The sequence below is a fragment of the Artibeus jamaicensis genome, unplaced genomic scaffold, assembly GCF_021234435.1.
Source record: "Artibeus jamaicensis isolate MK-2021 breed Jamaican fruit bat unplaced genomic scaffold, CSHL_Jam_final scaffold_1964, whole genome shotgun sequence".
NCBI classification, from domain to species: domain Eukaryota; kingdom Metazoa; phylum Chordata; class Mammalia; order Chiroptera; family Phyllostomidae; genus Artibeus; species Artibeus jamaicensis.
Window position 1 is genome coordinate 44,933,469 of NW_026522030.1, and position 25,571 is coordinate 44,959,039.

General features: G+C 36.0%; 1 protein-coding gene across 3 annotated transcripts in view; it reads left to right on the plus strand.

Annotated features, from left to right (window-relative positions):
- Positions 1 to 25,571, plus strand: part of KDM4C (lysine demethylase 4C) — a 371,183-nt gene that overhangs the window by 225,670 nt on the left and 119,942 nt on the right. The gene's annotated exons all lie outside the window — the stretch shown is intronic.

Genomic DNA, 25,571 nt, shown 5'->3' on the forward strand with positions numbered 1-25,571 from the left:
CAATTCTTGAAAATAACTATTCACAGTAACCGTTAAGGTGGGGATCTTCTCTGAGGATACCATGCTCATATACAACTCTTCAACTAGCATGAGGACTTCTCTCATTTATTTATTCATTTATTCACATTTCAGCACATTTTAGAGTTCTCTTGTCCCAGGCACTGCTGTGAACTTGAGACAGTCCCTTCAACAACAAATTATCCCCTACTTGGGGGACACAGATTCCTCTCCATTTAAATGGTGTTTGTGACTCTGTTGAAACTTTACCTCAATATCCAAGTATTGAGCCCTATTTTATTAATCAATTATGTAACTTATTTTGACATTTAATTGTGTGTTACCTTGATTTTTATAAAAACTTTTCTTTCAAGAGGTATCAAAACATTCCTGAGGATAAGAACCTGTCAGATCTCAACACCATATTCCTCACTCTTGATCTTAGAGCAAGTGCTTGGCTTGATGGTTTCGATTATAATAGTAGCTATGGTTGCTACTGACAGTGATTACTAATGACAATGCATTAAATTTCCTTGCAACCAAAGTTAAAAACCTGAAGGAGAGAATAACGAATATGCCTTGCATGATGAAAATTTATGGCATGATTATGTATGTTTAGCTTTCAGTGTTGAAATAGACACATTGTGACTGTAAATTAAAGGTGTGCATGGGGATGTCTTTCTGAATGTTATTTTCAGAATAACATTCTCTTTGGCTAGTGAAGGGGAAATAGGTAACACTTTTTCTAGTTTGAGTAATCTGGTGTATTTGATGTTAGAGGCTAAATATCAAATTTAAGAAGACTTTTCATTAGTGGTTCCAGAAAACATTTTGGTATGTCCTTTAGTGTGGTCATTATGTTAACCAAAACTATCTAAGTGTAGAGAATCTGTAAATTAGCCAGGAAGTCATTATAATAAATATATTCAACTTTTGTTTACCATGCAGGTCTAATTCACATTGTAGGAGCCAAAGAAAAGCTTAGAGAGTCAGTTTGACTAGGGATGTCTTCTCATTTACCTTCAGGTATAGGCTTAGAAATATGCTATTTCAGTTCACCAAGGTGTGGAGAGTTTTCTGTTCCATCCATGGTTACTACCTGGCTCCTGTGCTCACACACTGAGCAGTTTGTTATTTATCAGAGGTACTACTGTTCTTTGCATGGAAGAGCCAGGGCCAGACCTAGGCCACTCGCCGTGATTCTAAGTCTGCTTCTAATTAAGTAGGCCGTTTTCCTTAAGCATGTCTTAAGAAGGAAGTGGTTAGATTAATCACTCTTTGGAATTGATTAAAACATCTTTATATTAATCTTAACCCCTGCACCTCTAGGATATACAGTAAGTCTTTTTATTTTAATATTGATACCATATAAATATTTCAACTTGTAATAGAAATGGAATTCTTGAATAGAACTTGACAGTGATCTTTTAGAACTACATAATTTCTTATTTCTCAGTGGAACCAATGCAGATTCACAGTAAGCTAATTTTTCAAAAAATTTATTCATTTTGAGCGAAGTTTGTCTATGAAGCTTTATTTAAAATCTTTCTCCTCAGAAATACTTGAATTCCAGTTTAGGCATTGCCGAGAAGTAACTGATAATATTGATATTTTGTCCTTAACTTCCTTATTTAGTGTGATAGTAAGTGTTGCAATATTAATTTTTACTAAACACGAGTATGATTCCTTGGACTTTGTGGCTGGAATGATTGCATTTAAAGTATCCTAGACTTGACATTTTTAAGAGTCAGTCTCTTAAGAATTTTTCAATTTTTTCAAAATTTTCACATTTTCAATTTGAGGTTCCAATGGAGCCCTAGACTTTCTTTAAAATGGAGGCTTTAAAGGAGCTAATTGAACTCTAACAGTGCTGGAAGGTTAGATGATATTTCATTGCTAGTGTGTACTTCACTAACTCTAATTCCTAATTATTTCCTGGGATTTTCTTTTTAAATATACTTTGTGCAGGTAAGATTTATTCATCATGAATGCAAAATACTCCAATAGCATATTTTGCTTGGGTTATACATTTATACAACAAATGTGACTGTTCTACTTAATTCTATATCCTTTTGTGATGACTGCTTTAAAAATCTTGAGGGTAAGAAGAAGAAACCTTGAAACATCTTGTGTCATTCTCATAAGGTATATGTGAGAATTGTATGTGGTGGTTGTTGTTTTAAAGATTCTTTTAAAAAAGAGTATCCATTGATGGATCAATGGATAAAGAAAATAAGGTGTATATATATGCAGTGGAATAGTCAGCCACAAAAAGAATGAATCCTGGCATTTGTGATAGCATGGATGAACCTTGAGGGCATTTACTAAGTGAAGTAAGTCAGACAAAAATAAGCACTTTTGCTTTGACTTCTATGTGTAATCATTAAAAAAAAAAGTGGAACTCATAGAAACAGGATAGATAGGTGATTGCCAGAAGTGAGGGGATTGGGGAAAATGGGTAAATGTAGAACAAAATGAATATGTTCTAGGGATCTAATATATAGCACAGTGACTATAGTTAACAATCCTGTATTGTATATTTGAATGTTGCTACAAGAGTCGATCTTGAAAATTCTCATTGCACACCCATATAAAAATGTAACTGTGAGGTGATGGATGTATTAACTAACTTTATTTTGGTAGTCGTTTTTTAATATATATGTATATCAAATTATCATATTGTGGACTTTAAACTTATACAGTATTATATGTCAGTTATATTTTAATAAAGTTGGAGTAAATGGGAGACTATAACAGTAACTATATGATCAGGTTAGACATCAGTAATTTAAATTTTGGAAACAAGGACATCTTAGGGATTATTTCACCCAGTCTCAGGAAATAACTAAGTAAGTTCATATATTACATTTGTCAGTGTCATCCTAGACAGGGTAGTTGAGGATTTATATAAGGCTAGAATCAATGCCCACAGACCAGCTGTGTTTTTATTTACCAATTCAAAAGAGTAGGCATCACTCTGGACCTTTCTGCTCTGATAGTTTTTTGGAACTGCAGGCAAGAACTTTGTCTCATTTATCTCTGTAGCACTCCTAATACCTGATATAATGTTGGATCATTCTGAGCTAGTAGAGCATAAATAGGAAGGTTTTGATCATGGTGATATGGGCTGGGCCTTTATCTGTGACTTGCAGTGCTTGCAGCATTTCTAAAGTTTTGGTTTAGTGCTCACAGTTTCACTTTGCTACCATTTCTTCACTTTATCCATTCATGTCAATTAAAATAAGCAAGAAGAGGCTATATTGCAACTTCATGTGTTGGAGGAAGAGCATAGTTATAAATTTAGGATTATACCGTAACTCAGATTCTAGGATCCTGGCTGTATACCCAATGACATGAAATGAAACAGTCCAAGAGCTGCAGCCCTAAATACCTATCCTGAGATCCAGGTTGTATAATCATCCTAACTAAATATCATTTCTTTGTGCCTATTTGTTCTGTGTCAGTACTGCTCAGATAAATGGACACAAACAACTCTCTGAAAGCTATGTTTTGAGTTTATGGTTCATTATAATCCAGCTTTATTAGATTATTTTATTTTCAGCTCTGTATGTTTTCATTCTTTATGTGACTATATAATTCATTCTGCAGCAGTTTTTAATCCTTCATTATAGTATCACTTCTGAGCACATTCCAAACATTACCAGGTTCTGCTTTTAGGCATAGAATGTCAATATTCTCATTCTAGCTTCTGTTCCTTGTTAATTTAATTCTTAATGTGGATGAAATCACTTTTGACCTAAACTACTATAGTTTGTGTCTAATCTGTTTATTGGTTTACATGGTATAATGACTATAAGTTACTATTAAAAATATAATGCTAATATGTTTGCTGTAAAATATAGAATTTATATTGCTTTCTCCCAGGTTTTCTGCCACCATTTTCTTATTTATTGTTTTTTTTAGGTTGAGTTTTTGATAGTTGTGAGCTTATCGTCATTTTACTATTCATATTTTTTATCTTTTTCTTAGATAAGTCCCCTTAACATTTCATATAATAAGGTCTTGGTGATGATGAACTCCTTTCACTTGACCTTATCTGGGAAGCACTTTATCCATCCTTCCATTCTAAATGAAAGCTTTTCTGGATAGAGCAATCTTGGATGTAGGTCATTGCCTTTCATAACTTGGAATACTTCTTTCCAGCCCCTTCTTGCCTGCAAGGTTTCTTTTGAGAAATAAGCTGATAGTTTTCTGGGAACTCCTTTGTGGGTAACTGTTTCCTTTTCCCTTGCTGCTTTTAAGATTCTCCCCATATCTTTAATCTTCAGCAATTTAATATTATGATGTGTCTTGGTGTGTTCCTCTTTGGGTCCAACTTGTTTGGGACTCTGTGAACTTTCTGGATTTGTATATCTATTTCCTTTGCCAGATTGGGGAAGTTTTCTTTCATTATTTTTTTAGATAAGTTTTCAATTTCTTGTTTTTCCCCCTTTTTTTTTTTTTTTTTGTACCCCTGTGATTTGGATGTTGGAATATTTAAAGTTGCCCAGAGGTTCCTAAGCCTCTCCTCATTTTTTGAATTCCTGTTTCGTCATTCTGTTCTGGTTGAATGTTTATTTCTTCCTATTGTTCCAAACCATTGATTTGAGTTCTAGTTTCCTTCCCTTAATTGTTGGTTCCCTGTATATCTTTCTTTATTTCACTTTGTATAGATTTCACTTCTTCATTTTGCAACCATATTCAGTCGTTTCTGTGAGCATCCTGATTACCAGAGTTTTGAACTGTGCATCTGAAAGGTTGGCTATCCCCTTTTTACTTAGTTATTTTTCTAGAGTTTTGATGTGTTCTTTCATTTGGGCCATGTTTCTTTGTCTTGGTTACGTTTTAAGGGGCAGAGTCTTTAGGTATTTACCAGGGTGGGGCAACCCACATCATCACCATGTGGTGGTGGTATATGTGGTGGAGGGGTCAGAGAGGGAACAATGCTGCTTTCTTGGCTCTCACCCTGCTGTAAGTAATTTCCCTGATTCCCACAAGTGACTGATGCCCTTCCAGGTGCTGCCCTGGTGCTGATTCCCCAGTGGGTTGGCTTGGGTATATTGTAGTACCCTGTGGGCCCCTCCAAATGACTCTCCTAAAAGATGGACAGTTTATTCTGCTGCCCCCAACACCCACAGATTTTAACAGCCAGATATTCTGAGGCTGTCTTTCCTGGAGATGGAACCCTGGGTTCCATGGTCTGTTTCACTCCCCACATGTTCCTTCCAGAAAATGTGGGACTGCCCTGTTTGCCAGCTACTGCCTTACCACATGTCCTCTCTTCCGTAGCTTCCCATCTCCACCCCTCCCACCTGTCTGGATGAATGTTTCTTCTCTAATTTCTTGGTTGTTGGACTTCCATACAGTTCAATTTTCTGGCAGTTCTGGTTGTTTTTTGTTTTTAAATTGGTTGTTATCCTTATTTTGGTTGTGCGAGGAGGTGAAGCATATCTACTATTCCCCCCTCTTGGCTGAAAGCCTGTAATGTAGAGTTCTAAAGTGCAAATATATTCAAACAGGCTTTAGAAGTTTAAAAGGAATATTGATAAGATTTTATTTTTTTGAAAATTAGGGACAATGTAGCTCTTTAGTGGTACTTTCTTTCCAGGTAATTTGGTTCTTTTTTAAAAAATATATTTTATCTATTATGCTATTATAGTTGTCCCATTCCCCACCCTTCATTCCTCTCCACCCTGAATACTCCCTCCCACCCACATTCCCACCCTTTAGTTCATGTCCATGTGTCATAAGTTCTTTAGCTTCTACATTTCCCATACTATTCTTGCCCTCCCCCTGTCTATTTTCTATCTACTGTCTATGCTACTTATTCTCTGTACCTTTTCCCCCTCTCTTCTCCTTCCAGTCCCCTGTTGCTAACCCTCTATGTGATCTCCATTTCTGTGGTTCTGTTCCTGTTCTACTTGTTTGCTTAGTTTGTCTTTGTTTTTGTTTTAGGTGTGGTTGTTAATAACTGTGAGTGTGCTGCCTTTTTACTGTACATGGTTTTTATCTTTCTCTTAGATAAGTCCCTTTAACATTTCATACAATAAGGGCTTGGTGATGATGAACTCCTTGAACTTGACCTTATCTGAGAAGCACTTTACCTGCCCTTCCATTCTAAATGAAAGCATTTCTGGATAGAGCAATCTTGGATGTAGATCCTTGCCTTTTATAACTTGGAATACTTCTTTCCAGCCCCTTCTTGCCTGTAAGGTCTCTTTTGAGAAATCAGTTGATAGTCTGTTGGAAACTCCTTTGTAGGTAACTGTCCCCTTATCTCTTGCTGCTTCTAGGATTCTCTCCTTCGTTTTACCCTTAGCTAATGTAATGATGATGTGTCTTGATGTGTTCCTCCTTGGGTCCAACTTCTTTGGGACTCTCTGAGCTTCCTGGACTTCCTGGAAGTCTATTTCCTTTGCCAGATTGGGGAAGTTCCCCTTTATTATTTGTTCAAATAAGTTTTCCACTTGTTGCCCTTCCTCTTCCCCTCTGGTAACCCTATAATTTGGATGTTGGAACGTTTAAAGATGTCCTGGAGGTTCCCAAGACTCTCGTCATTTTTTTTGAATTCTTGTTTCTTTTCTGTTTGGTTGTTTCTTTCTTCCTTTTGGTTCATTCCATTGATTTGAGTCCCAGTTTTCTTCCCATCACTATTGGTTCTCTGTGCATTTTCCTTCATTTCACTTAGTGTAGCCTTTATTTTTTTCATCTAATTTGCTACCAAAATAAACCCATTCTGTGAGCATCCTAATTACCAGTGCTTTGAACTGTGCATCTGATAGGTTGGTTATCTCTTGGTCACTTAGAGGTATTGGCTCTGGGACTTTGATGGGTTCTTTCATTTGAGCCATTTTTTGGGGGGGGGCGGTGTCTGGTCACACCTGTTACTTAGTGAGGGGTGGAGCCTTAGGTGTTCACCTGGGCAGGGCCACCCAGTTGCTGGGTTGTGATGCTGTATGTGGGGGAAGGGTCAGAGAGGGAACAATTGCGCTTGTTCCGCTCTCTGTCGGATTTCAGTCCCTTCTGCCACTTCTCAGAAGCAAATTGAGTCTTTCTGGTGCTGGTTTCTGGGTGCGTGGGCTTGTGTATGTTCTAGGACCCTGTGGTTCTCTCCAACAAACTGTCCTCTGTGATGCTGGGAGTCTCTTCCAGCACCTCACTCCCCACAATGAGTGATTTTAGGTTTTATATCCTGGCACTGGAACCCTGGGTTAAGCTGTCTGTCTCGCTGCTTGTTTTCGCCTGGTTTATCTGCACAAGTGTGTGTGACCTTGGACAGCCCGCTGCCTTGTGCCCCTCACTGGGTCTGGTCCTTGCCACCCCACGCTTCGGGTCTGCCAACTGCTGCCAGCGTGCCCAGGTCTGCCATCCATGGCTTTTTCCTGCCATGACCCCTCTTCACTCAGCCGCCTTTCTCCACTCCTCTTACTGGTCTGGATGAATGGTTGTTGGACTTCCATGCAGGTCAATTTTCTGTCAGTTCTGGTTTGTTTTTTTGTTTCCAATTTTTTGTTGTCCTTAATTTTGGTTGTGCAAGGATGCACAGTGTGTCTACCTATGCCTCCATCTTTGCCAGAAGTCACCTGGTTCTTTTAGGACCTTTTGGGGTCGGGGTGGGGAGCTGTGAGGTTTATTTTCAATGCCATAAATGGGAGTGAAATTTAAATGTACAGATTGCGCACTTATCTTGGAAAGTCACATCATAGATTTGTGATTTTGACACTTCATGTACATGGCAGCACTAAGCATGTGCTGGAGTTTTTCATTGCCACTGTAAAAATTCCAAATAAAGTTATTATTTATGCTGTGTCTTATTAGTAGTCTTTTTTATTACCTTACATAATTCTTGGGCAGTGGGCACAACAGATGCAGTAGCTCACATACATATAATCTAAACAAAATCTAAATGAAAGGAAGAAGCAATGTAATGAGAAGGTTTGACCAGAGATGTATATCTAAGGTTTCTTCTGGTCCTAAAATGTTATAATTACGTGCTGTTTTGTATTTCCATTTTTGAAAATTAGTTTTCCTTAAGAATTTGGGACCTTCAAGGAAACTAAACTTATTTCTGTGCTTCTTAACTTAGTTAGAGATGATGACTAACAGAAAAGTGTAAAAATAGAGGTGGCACTGGTAATTATTGGTATGATCAATGCAGTTATTATGAGGTACAGGAAACCCTCACTGGTTTAAAAAGAAAATAAGGACTTCAGGGCCTTACTAGAACTTTATGTACCTGCTGTTTGGGAATGCATAGCAATAGGCATTATCCTCAGAATTCCTTTTTATTTCAGTATATCTCATTCTACTTCAGGAGAATTTGTTTGAATATTTCCAGTTGTGAAATAATACAGTGTAAAAAAAGCTATGTGTTATATTCTTGAATGAATATTGCTATGCTATGAAAAAATAAATTTTGTAATTAGTGAAAAATAAAAAAACACTCTATAGGCTAGAATTTTCATTTTTGTATAATGAAATGCGTAAGCTAGGTGAGTGCACACATTAAAAAAAATTTGGTGAAGAGCATTTATTGTACTTGGTAGAACAATAAAGTTTTATTGTATATGTATAACAAACATAACATTCTAGTTTTTTTCCCCAAAATGGTTTTAAGAAATCAAAGTCCAGATATGAAACTCGTTTTCACCTTGGCCATACATTTTTTCACTGTGCCTTTTAACTCACTTGTTTATTTTTAAAAATACAGTAACAATTGGATATAAGCAAGCTATAGTTCAGTTAATGGTCATTTGGAATTAGCATTTTCTTTTACAGTGGAATATGCAATTGCAATGATTAAAAACATTTTGGCATTTATTTATTTATTTTTTTACTGCTTGATTTTAAACAGTGGCATCTATAGATTTTGGGATAGTTGCCATTCATGCTCCCTAAGGTTACACGTAGCTATTTTATTTGGCTTTTCAACAAAAGTGAAGTCTTTCCTTTGCATAATCATAGTCACAAAGTTATAAGGTAACTGAGCTAGTAGTTTTTTTAAAACCCTCTCCCATGATATTACTAGAGCTTGTGGGCTAAGTCATTTGTTGGAACATATCTGAACGCCTGATTTTTGGAGTGTACTAACGTCATAATACTCGTTTTTTTCTTCTTTTTTTAAAATTACAGTTTACATTCAGTATTATTTTGTATTAGTTTCAGGTGGACAGCACATCGGTCAGACGTACAGTTCATTTACACTCAATTCTTAAGTTTCAGGTAAATGTGGAAAGCTGGTAAATGTTGACATATTTAGGAACTGTGAAGCCCTATCAATTCATGGTCTTTTTAGGTAGAGTCTTTGACACCCACACTGCATTGAGACTGGGTTTTATAGAGGTGCATCTCATGTGAAGAAACCCTAACCACACTTTGTTCAATCTGAAGATACTGCTTTCTCTCCTTTCTCTCTCAAGTAGGAGTTCTTTTAGGGAGGAAATTATTTAAGAAAATTTGTGCGGTTGAGGATTATGTTACTTTTACTCTATAATAGAACCTTTCTATTCCCTCTCCAGCTCCCTAAATACAAATAGTAATATTGCCATGATGATAGATGATAGAAATTGCCAGTAACTTAACTCTTGAAAGTTTTGTTTTTATAAAAGTAAAGGTTCAGTTGTTAAATTTTGACCTACAAATTCAGAATAATTACTGATTTAAAGATAAACTAATATAAGTAGTAGGGTTTAGAATTTTTCTCATTTTCATAAAATTGAATACTGACAAAGACTAATGACTTCTTTATCTCAAATCTCATTTTACAGATAACTAACCAGGGGTTTGAGAGAGTAAGCCTTTTGCTCAGGATCACTACTCTGTGGTAACAGAGCCGGGATTCATGGCACTACTCAGGCCTCCAGATTCCCAGGCCCAACGTCTTTTATGTCTTTGTAATTAATTTATTTTTAGAGTGGGAAGAAGCCTGAACAAATGGCCTAATTCTGAATCACATTTTTGAATGATTTTGTTGAGTTTACACTGAGAATAAAGCTAGTACTAATTTCTAGTGTAATTGGTTATCTACTTAATATGAAGTCATTAGTGTTATTGGGTGGTTGAGTAGAGTAATTTCTTTACTTTTTTAATATTTACTCTAGTTTTGCCTGGAGGACCTTTCCCAGAACTGGATAATCTCCTGAATTCAATTTCCCCACTGACAACAGGGCTGACATTTTTCTTTTGCAAAGAGCTCTGAAGTGGCTTTGTAGATCAGAGCCATTGATTTTCAGATCAGATTGGCTTATGGCCTTGAGAGGTCACTGTGGCACTGCCAGTTTTTGTGATGTGTTTTATGCTATATATTTTTTTATTCCATGGGATACTGTCAAGACCTGGTGATGAGAGGCTGTCAGCCTGAAAGACTGACTTTGATCCTCAAACAGGTAGAAAAACTAGTAGAAAAAAGAAAGGCTTCATTCTTGTTGAGGCAGGGCATTCACAGGTGGGTGGTGGCCGTTTTTAGCCAGGTGGATGCTGACACCATTGCTGTTCTCCGTAGAGGTGTCCTCTAAGCCTCTAGCCAGGACCCACATGCTCCCATTTGAGGTAATGCCTTTGGGTTCAAAGTTACCTCTTGCATCCTAAGGAGGCAGGTAATTCTGATTAGCTGCAGGCTTAAACCTTGGCTCATAAAGGCTGGGGCAGTAATAATTATTTTAAACAAACAGAACAACGTATTTGTGGATATCAGTTGTCCTGAGAGCATAGCTGTGATGTGGGGGCTTTTCTGCTAGACAAATGCTTAAAGGCTAAAAAGTTACAAATCATTTTCTTCTGTCCTTTCTTATTCCTTTTGCTCAAAAGACATTATTCCCTCCCCAGCCCCCACCCCTGCCACTTTGGTAGAGGCAAGACGGAAAGAGAAGAAGTCTACAAAGCTTATTGTAAGTGAAATTATATTCATAAATAGCTTCTTGATTGAGAACAAATGCCTCATTAATTTTAAGTGCTTCAACCAGAGAGCCCAAGTTAAAGTCAGGAAGAATAATGACTGACATTACGGGGAGCATAACATACCGTACTCTACACGAGGATATGCATGCCCGGAGGTCACTGGGCTGCAAGGCACAGCTCCTTAGCAAAGAGGAAAGGGATCACTAGCAAGAGTGCGGGGGAAAGAACTGCAGTGCAGGCATTTCTCATGAATGGCAAAAATTAGTCCAGTGACAGGACAAAGAAATTGTGTACTTTGATTTGTTATTGAAGGCTATGCTGGAAGAAAGAATAAACCAGAGTTTTTCTTTGAAAGCCAAATGATGTACATTTTTAACAAAATAATATGTATGTTCAACTTGAAGTACTTTGCTCAGGATCCTGAAAATATTATTATGTAACTGCAGTAAGTTCAGTCTAGATTCACTCTTCAAATACAGAGGTGCTTTTCCTTGCCACGAACCATGTGCCTGGCATGCTACCAGACAGGTGCTCTGTAAATACCAAGTTAATTTTTATGTTGGTATAAGCAATGTCATGAGAAAGACAAATCCAGGGGAAAAGCATAATTTGAAACGAACTCAGACTATGGCTTTCTCTTTCTTCTGTTATCTTCTTCTTGTACAAGTGGCTGATAGTATTAAAGTAGTTACAATGTATAGTAAGTATACCAACCCCCTCAAGATGTCCACATCCTAATCCCTGGAACCAGTGGACTATGTTATGTTCATGAAAAGGGGAATTATGATAGCAAATGGCATTCGGGTTGCTAATCAGCTGACCCTATGAGAGAGAGATTAACTTGGTTATTTGGGTGTACTCAGTACCATCACAAGGGTTCTTAAATGCGGAAGAGGGAAACAAACAGAAAAGGAAGTCAGAGTGTTGTGATGCGAGAAGTATTATACTTGACCTGCTGTTGCCAACTTTGAAGATGGAGGAGGAGGGCCACAGGCCAAGACAAGTTGGCAGCCCTGAACAGCTGAAGAGAGCAAAGAAGTGGATTCTTTCTGAGAGCCTCTAGAAAGGAATGATCCTGCCGACACCTCGATTCCAGCCCAGTGAGACCCATTTTGGACTTGTGACCTACTGAACTGTGTACATTTGTGTTGGTTTAAGTCATTAAGTGTGAGGTAAGTTATTATTGCAGTAATAGAGAACAAATACAGTATTTCAGTACTAACCAGGCCCAACCCTGCTTAGCTTCTGAGATTACACAAAATTGGGCACATCCAGGGTGTATGGCTGTAGACCAAATACAGTATTGAATAGAAAGATGACCTTTTGAAAGGGTGATTAATTTTACTTGAAACTATTTGGCATTCCACTAGGTACATTGCATTTTCACTGTCATCTCTCAAATTTACTCATCTTTCTCTGCTACCTTCTGGCTTTCTAGCCCCACACCCTCTCGTGTCTGGACTCTAGCCATCTTTTTTTACACTGACTTATGATTCAGAAATGCTCCCACCATTTCAGTCTCTACCTCCCCTCTTTACTTTTGTTTTAGCTACCATATTTCTTCCCCTCTTCTTCTTACTTTGTTTTTAGCTCCCTCATTCAGCTGCCTTGCCACTCTCTGACTTTATTATTCTCCCTTGGCATAACTCAACTGTGATATGTCCAACTATTTGTATTTTGTACCTGCACTCTTTTAGCTGAATATGGCTGTGGCAAAACACCCACTATGCAGATGGCTTTTGCCTTCAATTTGTAACTATAGTGCCAAATTTGGAACTCATACTGTATTCCCATCATGCATTCACTCTACCTCTCTTCCGGTCAACTGTTTCATACCTTCTGTCATCTGAAGTTTCCCATGCCCTTCCCCATCCTCACTTTCACCACATGAAGTCACTTTGTATTTCACTGAGAAATAGCAAGCCATCAGTAGAGATCTGCATGTTTCTACCTCCATTATGTCTATGAAATGATGGGTTCCAGTAACCCATCCCTTTCTCTCCCACATCACCAACGATCCCCTCTCTTATTTCTTCCATTGTCAAATAAACAAAAAATCTCTCTTGATCTTTCTTTTCCATTAGTGGAAAAGAAATTTTCCCTATTTTCCCTCCCACCCTATTTGTTTATGCCCCCGTGTATAGTAAAACTTCTTTAATGTCTTGTTTTTATTCTCTTTTTTTCTCCCTGCTTTTCTTTTAAACTTATTCTAGTCACAGCCTTTGCCCCATATTTCCTTAGAAACTTCCATTTCACCAGCACAATCAGTTGATCACTGCTTCCTGTTTGAACCACTATCTTCACTTGGTTTCCAGGACTCTGCTTTCTCCTGCTTTTCTTCTTAAGTAACCAGCCAGCCAGCCAGCCATCCAGCCCGCCCCTTCATTTCACTCCCTAGAGTTCAAAACGTGGGCCTGTCCTCTGCATGAATCTAGTTGGTAATCTGATCCCATCTCATAGCTTTCATAACAGCATCTAATCATTCATGGCGTGTACCTTTCTCTGTCCAGTTCAGCCTCTCCACACAGGTACAGGTCCATATGGCCCACTTCCTGAGCAGCATGCCCATGGGTAGTTGAAATTCACCCCGTCTCAAACTGAATTGCAGATCTTCTTCAGTTGCAGGCTTTCTCATTTTCCAGACCTTCTACTGCTGAGACCCAAAACTCAAAAGTTAGACATGCTTTCTTTTCTCATGCCCCATATCCGTCCAACAGTAAATCCTGTCTTGTTTGCTTTTAAAACAATCTAGAATCCCAGCCACTTCTTAATCCTGTGGAGGTTGTGGCTAATCTGAGAGATACAAAAACATTTCTTGGGTTGGTCAAAAAGTTTGTTTTTTTTTCCTTGGTAAAATGGCTCTAGTAGCATTTAGTTGTCTTTAACTTCATTCTAAACAATTTTGTTAGATTATATTGTGACAGCTGTCATAGCATGCATTTTTAAAAACTTATGAAAATTGGTAAATTTTTGTGTGGCCATTTTAATAGTGAAGATGAAAAAATACTTGACATTTGTGGTATCTTAAGCTTTATTATTTCAGGAAAGGTAAAAACCCAACTGAAATGCAAAAAAAAACCTAAAAAGATTTGTGCAGTGTATGGAGAAAGTGCTGAGACTGATCAAATGTGTCAAAAGTGGTTTGTGAATTTTCATGCCAGAGATTTCACTCTGGGTGATACTCCACAGTTGGGTAGACCAGTTGAAGTTGATAGTGATTAAATAGAGACATCAATTGAGAAAAATCAATGTCATACCATATGGGGGATAGCTGACATGCTCAAAATTCCAAATCAATAAAGTTGTTGGTGAAAATGAAAAATGTCGCCCTGGCTGGTGTAGCTCAGTGGATTAGCGCAGGCTTGCAAACCAAAGGATCGTGGTTAGATCCCCAGTCAGAGCTCGTGCCTGGATTGCAGGCCAGTTCCCAGCAGGGGACACATGAGAGGCAACCATACATTGGTATTTCTCTTCCTCTCTCTGTCCCTTCCTTTCCCTTTTAAAGATAAATAAATAAAATCTTAAAAAAAGAAAAATGTTTATTTTATAGAAGAAAAAAAACCACATGAACTTTTTGGCCAGCCCAATAATATTGGGTGCATAAGTTCAAGGTCATGACTAGCTGTGCATTTGTTCATGACTGATCTTAAGCCACAATGTTAAAGCCTTCAGTTTGGTTATAATATGTGTTGCGTAAAGGTGTGTATATTGTCTGTTAGAGATACTGTGAACTCTGAAGTCAGTGTTGGTGTAGTTTTTTTCTGTGAAATTTGAAGTCAGTGTTTTGTGTTTTTTTCATTTACCATTGAAAATATTTGGAAAAAATAAATTGATTTGGTAATCCAAGAGATGTTGACAAACTTCAGCAAATGCTACTTGAGTCCGACTATGAGAATGATAGAATCAAATGTGAAAATCAAAGTGATTTAGAAAATGGAGATTATGTGGCAGTTCATTCAGAAGATTCAGATACTGAGCAAGATATTTCTAGTGAAGAAAGTGAAGATAAATTAGACATGAATGAAGAATATTTTGTTAGGATAAAAAATCAAAATGGAGGAAAATCTAATAAGACAAATTAGAAAACAGCTACAGAATATTTTGTGTCAACTTCCATTAGTTTGGCCAAATGCAAAAAGAAATGCCAAGACAGAACTTGAAATATTATCACAAATAATATTTTTGATGTAATCTTATTATATACAAATAAATACATTGATTTTATCTTGAGCTGGTTTTCACAAGAAAGACATGTTAAACAAATAGACAAAACTGAATTGAATGAATTTTAAGGCCTCATATCTAGCTGGTTTACATCACAGCAGTGAGCTAAATTTGCAGGATTTATGGGCTACAGATGGTAGTGGGATTGTACTTTTTAGACTTGACAAATTTAGATTTATTCATAATTGTATCAGGTTTGATGACAAACTTACCCACTTTTAGAACTCCTGAAAGTGGACAAATTAGCAGCTGTGAGAGATTTTTTCTTAGCATTTGTAGAAAATTGTAAATTATGTTATTCTATGGGACAGAATGTAACAATAGACAAAATAGAGGCAGATAGATTTAAATAATCATTCCATCCAAGCCCAGGAAATATGGTATATAATTTTTTTGCTACGGTCAATTCAGAAGTATTTGACACAGGAAAGCTTGAAATATATGCTATTAAGCAGCCTGAAGGTCCTTACTTGATTAGTAGTAAACCCCCAGATATAATCGACATTTCCAGAACCCATTTACTCATCAGGACATATTATTACAGCAGATAATTGGTTTACTGATCTAAATCTTATCTACTACTTGAAGAAGAAGCAACTTTCATATGCAGGTACTATTCCTGAGAACAAACCCCAGCTAACCCCTGAATTTGTGTCTTCTAGAAAGAGGCCTTGAAAAATCCAACTTATTTACTTTTGGTGTAGATTACACACTTATATCTCATGTACCCAAAAAGGTAAAAAATGTAATTTTAGTTTGAAGTATGGATTTCAATAACACCGTAAATTTAGATTTGCAAAAGCCTGGCAGAATAGAATATTACAACCAAGGAGCCAGGAGTTGACACTGTGGACCAAACAATAGGAACGCGTCATGTAGCCAGGAACACCAGAAGGTGGCCTATGGTTATAGTCTACAGAATCTTGAATATTGCAGGAATAAGTGCTCAGACTATTCATAGGCTGAACAGCAATGTGAAAATAAGGTGCAGAACATTAGAAATCTTGTAACACAGTGTCAGAATAAAAAGGCAATCAGAAATCTCTCAATAGCTGTGCATGAGCCTTTACATCTGAAACTTCATCAATTTGAAACACAAATTGAAGGTAATTCTAATGACATAGCAGATAAGAAAAAGATGTGTTAGGTGCTATGCATCCAAAATGAATGGCTTATCAAAATATTGTTGCAAGTGTTGAGAAAAGTATTTATGACTTGAGCATAGCAATATTGTTTGCAATCACTTACAAATATTTTGCAAAGCCAACTCTTGAAGATTCTAAATAATGTTAGACATTTTTTATTTTTTTAGCAATATTCATTTTGAAAATAAAAATTTTGTTTACATTTTTATATTTCTTTGTTTAATTATATATGTATTATAGCTCAAAATAAATACAGTTATGTATTATAGAAATATAATAAATGGAAATTAGGAGTGTTTTAAAATTTTTCTGTATTTTCAGCACATAGTAGTAATGAATGTATCTTTTGGATACACATGGCCTCCTGCAGGGTTAATCACCTGTGCTGATGCTACCCAGATTAATCTACTCATTTTCTCTTTCTTGGATTAGGGCGGTAACCTGCTAGCTTCTCTTCTCATTTCTACCTGTGAATCTCTGTCCTCTGCTATCAGCATAGCAATTGGAATGATGTAATTAAAATATAAGTCAGATTATGTTCCTGCTGTGCTCAAGCTTTGCAGTAGCTTTCCATCTTTGTCAGAGTAAAGTCATCAGTTTTTTTCATGGCCAAGAAGCCTTATCAGATATTCTTCCACTCACTGGCTGACCAGTAGGATCTGCTGGCATCACCTTTCTCTAGGTATCTCCATGGCTCACTCCCATAGTACCTAACATCTGAATAATGTACTGATTTAATTCGCTACTGTCTGAACCAGAATGTAAGTGTTCCAAGGGCAGCGTCTTTGTCTTTCACTGCTGTTGCCCAATATCTAGAACATGGTGATTAATCAATATTTGCTAAAGGTATGTTTTCATTTATGAGACTACAATATAAATTAGATGTGGGCATCTAAATTGCAGAACTCACTTACTATAAAATTCACTGGAGCTTGTTGAATTTCCATTTAGAAGATAACTGCAGGAAAGCTGTCATTCAATTTCTTAATCACTCAGAATTCACTCCAGCCCTGTCCTTATGAGATCCTGCCCTCGCCAACCCTGATAAATGAGCCACATCTTCAGAAATGGATCTTTTGTGTTTTGTTGATCAGCACTTTGTAAGCTAGTTTTCTGCTAATATGATTAATTACTCCTTTTTCCCCAGCTCGGACAGCTGTATTTTATGGTTTTGCATTACTGTTATGAATGTGTCAAATAAGGGTGTGGGGAGGTACTTCAGTCTCATAATTTTTCTATAGCATTGAAAATTGGCTTTAGTGGCACTTACAGATGTGTCAGCTAAAATGAGAGCTTCTTATGAGGCAGCTTGGGAATGTTGGTATTGGCATTTCCTTAACTGATATGTTACAGAGGAGTCATTGGAACATGATTTCCCTCTACTACAAATAATGAACAGCTGATAGCTGTGTTATAACAATGTGCTTCTCGCCGTTGTTAATGTTCTGTCAGCATTTTTATTGTAAAAACTTTTTCATGGTTTAATAACTGAGCCATAAAAAAATCATTCCACGTTGTTAATTGGTATACTAGCTATACATCTCAGTGATGATTCTTTATGCAATCAAAGTTTAAAAATACTTGGTATTGCTAACAGGGGATTTTGTGAATGGTATTAGGTGAGGGAAAGGGACCTGAAGAGAAAAGGTACAAGGTTCAGAATATAATCTGAATTTATATTTTCTCATTCAGCTTTTAGCTGCCCTGGAGTGGGTGGGGGGATGGAGATACACTAAAATGGCTCTTTTAATGCTGCATCAGGAGACAGGAATAACAGCAGCCACATACAGTAATCATGTTATAATAGGCCTTTCAGTATTTTGTTTTGTTTTAGGAAACATTGCTTGACTAACAGTATATCTAAATCTTTGTAATAGCAAGTTATTTTATACAGTGTGTTATTGTTCCTGTAAAAGCATGATCATTAAACATACGATAAAACAAGGCTGGCAGTGAGCACTAGCTTTTTAATTTTATTTATTTATTTTTGTGCTGCAAGGCTGCACAGTTTGGGTGTCTCCAGAGGTTAGATTGGAGAGACACTTGAGTACATTGAAAGAAATCATAGGTGACCTATTAAAATTTTCATTTAACTAAAAGAAGAAGAAACAGGATAAATCTCCATGGTTATATTTTTATTTTATTTTTTAAATTTTTATTTACTTATATTTAGAGAGAGCGGAAGGGAGGGAAAGAAACATTGATATGAGAGAGAAACATTGATTAGTTGCCTTCCGTACGTGCCCCAACTGGGGACTGAAACCCAGGCATGTGCCCTGACTGGGACTCTCGAAGCAGTGACCTTTCAGTTTGCTGGGCAATGCTCCAACCAACTGAGCCACACCAGCCAGAGCAGTTATAAATTTCAAATGAAACCTATTTAATGGAAAAAAGGGTTAATTTCTTCATGTGTCTGTGGGTTTTCTTTTTTTAAATATAAGAGTACTGAAGACCTTGCCAGGTAGCTCATTTGGTTAGAGAGTTATCCTGATATGCCAAGGTCGAGGGTTTGATCTCAGCTCAGGGCACATACAAGAAGCAACCAATGAATGCATGGATACGTGGAACAACAAATTGGTGTTTCTTTCTCTCTCTCTCTTTCTCCCCCCACCTCCCTGCTCTTCCTGTTTCCCCCTCTTTCCTGCTCTCTCCCTTCCTCTGTCTTAAATCAATACATTTTAGAAATTAAATAAATATGCTACTTAAAAATACTGACTATTTTTAGGGAAGTCTTCTATATCCAGCACTCTCAGATTCTCAAATCTAATTTTCTACAGAAAACTACTGCAACTATTTTGTTAAGTGACCTTTCAGATCTTTTCTATGCATAAACTGATGTTTTATTTTGCTTTCTTGGGGCACCCAAATGGTATCACAGTTTATTTAACATGCCTTATGATGCTTTCATTTAATATTGCATTGTATAATTCTTAGTAACTCAGTGCTTATGGATTGACTATACATTACTATTTTAAATTTCAAGCTTGAATCCTTTCTTATTGAAAAATTCAGAGTTACAAATAAAATCAAAGCAACTGATAATTCCAGTTCTTGCCAGAAGCAGCTATTTTCTTTATTGTAAACAGAAATGAACTGATAGTCATTCATTGTGCATTGCTCCTTCTGCATAGATATACATGTTTATTTAAGATAGATTCTAAGAAATTGAATTCTTGAGTCATAATTTATGTGCATTTAAAAATTTGATAATGCAAATGCTTCTCCAGAGCCACCGTAACAACTCACATACCCTGAAACATGTATTTTGTAATTAAAAAATCTGAAGTTATATCTCATTATTATATTTTTTATTTCCTTTAGTTTTGAAGTTGGCTATTTTTCTTATGTTTATTGGCAATGAAGAGTCTTTGAATTTTTTGCCTATTTTCCAGTAGTGTGGGTTTATAAATATTTTCAAGATAATAGTCTGTTTTGTATTGAAATCTTTTCTTGTTTTATAATTGTTCATTTATTTTATTTAGAATTTTAAAATTTTATAATAGCCAGAATCTATTAATCTTTCCAATATGCCTTTTGTCTTTTTAATGTCCCATTAAGAGGTATTTATACTAAATTCATCAATATATTTGCCTATAATCTCATTTGATAGTTTTGTAGTTTTACTTTGATTTTTGAGGTTAGGTTTGTAAAATCAATTGCAATTTATTTTTGTAAATGAGAACAGTTCTCTGTCTCTCTCTATTTCACCTCCCTACACACATACACACACACACACACACACACACACACACACACACACTTCATTCAATAGAATTCATTATTGAAGACTTTGTGGTATTAATTTCAATTATTTATTCTGCTCTTTCTGTTTTCTAATTCTCTCTTCAACTAAGACTAGTCTGCTATTTAACATATCCTTTAAGTTTTTAATTTAATTGTTTTGCATTATAAAATTTTATTTCAATTTTAAGAATTTAATATGTCATAGTATCTTACATTATTAATATACACATTTAATTATGAGACATATTAAAATGCTTATTTTACATGTATCTGAGATCATTATGCATCTAATTTACTGTCTGTTGTTTCTTTACTTTTTTTTTTACTCATGGAGCTCATACTTTATTGTGTGTGTTTTGAGTTTTGATTGCAGGGTTATATTCCTTAGAATGACACTTGGGAATTTCTTGAGGACTTTGTTATTGGTGGATCCTGAAAATTGCAATTTTCATTTTTAAACTATCACAGTCTACTTCTGATACTGTCATCCTGCTTCATGAACAGTGTAAGATCTCACAACAGTGTACGTAATGTCATTAACCCCATCTCTTTATGATTTTATCTTATACTTTATTTCTGTATACACTGTACTCCACAGCGTTGTTATTTTTGCTTGAAACAGCCAAGTCTTTTAATGAAAGTTACATTCTCTTTATCTCTCTGTCTCATTGTCTCTTTTTCTCCTCTTTCTATGTGTATGTGTTTTGAATAATCTAAAATTTTATTCTATATTTACTCATATACATCCCCTTTTTTGGTGTTCTTTATTTATTCCAGTCAATCCATGGTTTCTTCATTCTGATTTTTTTTTAGATAGTGTAGGTCTCCTGAAGACAAATTCTCAGATTTTTGTCTTTATGAGACTCTTTTTATTTTATCTTCATTTTCAAAGGATACTGTTCCTGGAAATAGAATTGCAGGTTACCAGCTTTTTTTTTTTACCAGTCCTTTATACATATTGTTCCATTGCTATTTGACTGCACTGTTTTCTGGTTAGATTTCACGTGTAATTCATATAGTTCTTTACTGAATATGTCTTCTTTCTCTGCTTTTAACATAGATTTATTATATTTGGACTTCAGAATTATTACTGCTTTATATTTAGGTATGTTTTCTTTGTATTTATCAGTTTGAGGTTTGCCAGGTTTCTTGGATTTGTGGGTTGATGTTTTTTATTGGTTTTGGAATGTTCCTCTGACGTTATCTTTTCAAGTATTTCTTCTCACCATTTTCTATTTCCTTTTTGGACGCTAATTATACATAAATTTAATAGGTTGTTATTTTCTCTTAGGTCTCTGTTAATTCTTATAACTGAGTTTTTCCTTATATTTCCTATTTATGTCTTTAAAGTTATTGAACTTTTACCAAGTCTAGTCTCCATTATAATTTAATGAATACATCATTTCTGATGTCATTTTTTCATTTCTATCATTTTAAATTGTTTTATAAGTAGTTTCCACGACTTTCCTAAAGTTTTCTATCTCTTTGTATATGTCATCTTATTTTTGTATTAGGTCCTTTAGCATTTTGAACATACTGTATTCAAGATCTCCACCTGACAATTAAAATATCTTGTCCATCTTTGCATTTGATTTTATTATTTCCTCTCTTGATCATAAATCATATTTTCTTTTCAGAATACCTTGTATCTTTATTTTTATTGTGTGCTGGACATTTTGGTTAGCAAATGAGAAATTATTATTTTTAGTCAATGCATGCCTCTTCACCTATTAGTTATTTAGAGTAGGAATGAGCTCAATCTGATTTGTGTTTGATCAGGGTCTGACCTTATTTTTGCAGCTTTAGTTTGACTCAGTCTACTGTGGTTTTAGACATTTTAAGGGTAGGATCAGGACTTTCCCTTAGGCAGTGTCTGTTCTCTGAGCACTGTGGAGACTCTAGCATCTGTCTGCTTTTCACAGCTGAGTTGACAGCTTTCAGAACCGTAGAAGACCTCTCCTTGATTTACATACAACCTAGCTTCCTGGCCCTTGGGTTCCTGGGGACTTTTGTTTTTTCTGCAGCTCTGCTTCTTAGTTTCTGTACTCCAAGTATTAGTGACAAATCCATATTTTTTTCCCCTCTGTTAACCAAAGAAGAAGTTCAGGCTGTAATAAAGAATACAAAGCATTTATTTAATCAAAAAGATTGCAACCCAGGAGGCACAGATTCAGGTAGCAACCTAAATTGTGCTCCAAAGAGAACAAAGGCAGATTTTTGTAGAGTTGAAATTTAAAAGTGTAGTCCTCCATACAAGTAAAGGCTTCTGGCAAAATGAACAGGGATTGGTTAGTTCCAGTATGCAAGTGGTAGAGGTGGAAACTACAAGGAGGAAGTAAAGTCTGTATATCGGGTTGGCCAAAAAGTTCCCCCATCCCATAAGATGGCTCTAATGGCACTTAGTTGTCTTTAACTTCATTCGAAACAATTTTGATAGATTGTATTGTGACAGCTGGCATATCAGCATGCATTTTAAAACATCAAAATTGGTGAATTTCTCTGTAACCATTTTAATATTGGAGATGGAAGAAAATACTCGACATATTTGGCATATGTGCTTAATTATTTCAAGAAAGGTAAAAACCCAACTGACACACAAAAATATATTTGTGCAGGGTATGGAGAAGGTGATGTGACTGATAGAACTTGTCAAAAGTGGTTTGTGAAGTTTCATGCTGGAGATTTCTGTCTGGATGAGCCTCCACAGTCAGGGAGACCAGTCAAAGTTGATAGCAATCGAAGAGACATTAATTGAGAGCAATCAATGTTATATCATGTGGGAGATAGCCATCATACTCAAAATATCCAAATCAATGAAGTTACTGGTGAAAATAAAGAATATATCTTTTATTTTTGGAAAAAAACAAACAGACTTTTTGGCCAACCCAAATGTCCATGTAGCAGTGGTTTAAGGATATTCATGGCTCAGCCTTGAGCTTAGTTAAGCAACAGGTTAGCAACTTAGTAGCAGTTCTGAGAACTGAGGCACCAGATGTCCATAGGCCCCACTTCCTCAGTGGCCTGACTCTATTTTAAGTATCTCTCTCAGCAATTTTTATTCCATTTTATTTTCTCTGTTACCATCTGCTAAAGCACTACACTCAGATTATCCACTGACAGTACTATATTTAAGTTGTCTAGAGTCACAATTAGCCTTTCACATTTTAACACCTGCTCTTATTGTATTCATTGTATCTTTACATTTATTAACTCATTTAGGGAAGTAGTATTTCCCCCCTTTTACAGGTGAGGTATCTGAGGCACAGAGGGTAAGTGGCCCAAGGTCATATCACTAGTAAATGGAAGCAGTGTGATTTGAACCCTAGCCATCTACATTTTGTTAAAATACCATAATATAGTTTGGCTCTCTAGTTTTAAGTTAAATTGGAGTCATTTAGCCTGAGGTTAGATTGCACAGACTGCTAAAATGTTTTTGCCTGAAATGGTATAATTTTTTTAAGGATGAAGTAGAGATAAATGTGATCTCTTATCAGTGAGAATTTTTATTAGCTAGATTAATGAAACAAATGGGAGCACAGATTGTTATATATGCTGCTTGACAACAAATTTTTTTATGATATGAGTTCTCATGGGGGGATTAGTTTAAAAATGAATTTTAAGTTACTTACAAAGATGAGGAAATGGGGACTTGGTTATGCCCTTTATCATCATCATCTACATGGTATGATGAAGCATCCATGGGTCCTCTCCCTTTCTCAGGTGTTAGCTTCCTCGGGAAGGTACAGTCTCTTATTTATTTTGGCATTGTAGTTTGTTATCTTGTGCCTTGTCTTGTACCCGGAGGCAGTGGATGCTGGGGGAAAAGAGCATGGGCATGTGGTCAAGCAGACCTGAGTTTGAATCCCAGTTGCTCCTTTTATTGGTTAGGGGTTGGAAAATCTATGGGTCAAATGCAGCTCACCAACTATGTTTAGAAATAACATTGTTATTGGAGTACAACCACACCTATTTGTTTACATATTTTCCTACAGTGGCAGAGTGGATTATTTGCAACTACTCTGCAGTTGTGCAAAGCCTAAATTAGTAAATATTTGGCCATTTACAGAAAAGGTTTGATGATCCCTAGTTTGGATGATTTTAGACAATTTTCTTCATCTCTTGAATCTTAGTTTTCTCATCTTTGAAGTGAGATGTTAATTACTTAAGTTCGTTAAGAAAATGAGGCAAAGTATGATGTTTCTGTCATGATAAATGTAATGAATTGGATCTTTAATATATTGTCTATTCTTCTAATAGAATTTTTATTATTGATATCCAATTTAATGAATCAGTTGTCCTGAAGGATATTCTGTCACTTCCTACTTTCTCAATTCTTTTACCGAATTTTAAGATGAGCAATAAACTAGTACAGTTGGTATATTTGGTTGGTGCCGACCTTAATGTATATCAGGAATTATACAGATTCTTGAGAAAGGTTAAGTTTTAGAAGTATCAATTAAGTATCTATTAAGTTTGAGAAGTATCAATTTTAGAAGTATCTATTAAGTTTTAGAAGTATCAATTTTGTTCTCTGACAACAAAGTATTATTTGAACAAAGAAAGGGGCGGTTTTAAATTATTCTGTCTAATATTGCCTTTTACTGGATTATGAATATAAGCATTTACTATAAATTCATTTACAAATGAGTTGACAGCTTGATATCTTTGTATTTTCTAACAGATCAGTTAGTTTGACCCATACATGGGATGGTGATTAAAAAAAATTAATGTAACTGAATAAGACTCTTTTTTCTTACTCTTTTCAAAATTGAGTGAATTGAACAGAAACCATGATATAATATAATATCATGTAAATCATATAAATATCCTTACCTGGCCATGATTGTTTTTGTACATTACTAAGAACTACAATTGTTCAAGTAAATCATAGCAAAAATAACTTTGTGTCCAGTCATTATTTCTTAACTCCATGTTAAATCACTGGAGCCTTCAGCTCCCTTTTCTTAGTGTTCTAGTATGGGAAAATTATCTTTGCAATTTTTCAATCCTGTGGTAATTTCAAGATTTTCTCTCTGCCCTATTTTGCCATATTTTCTCATTTATCTAACAAATTCACAGGGAAGGTATATTCTCTATTGAGTAGAATGACAGAGAAATGGTAACCTGACATATTGTCATGCACTTATTGAATTTACATTGTGGTGAGGACAGCAGAAAGAATTCAACAAGTAGTTAATAAGAGAAATGACAGAGAAGTAACTGAGCCAAGAGATGAGGAGAACCTTCTCTAAGAGATCAACACTTGGATTGAGATGTCAAGGATTTGTTCAGTTTCATTAGTGAAGAGTGCAGCACAGTGGGTCTGATTTGTGTTTGGAGGCATTGGGAACCTCTTGGGAAGTTACTGGGTGTCTAAGGATGATGAGTAGTGCAAAGTGAGGGGGCACAAGGTTAAGACTTAATGATTCTCACCCTCCTAGGCCACATTAAGTACTGAGAACCATTAGAACCCATTCTGGTCAGTTCCATGTTGACTGTGGGGTAGCTATTGTAGTACCTTTATTTATTAGACCTTTATTGGTCTAATAAAGGATGCTGGTGGTA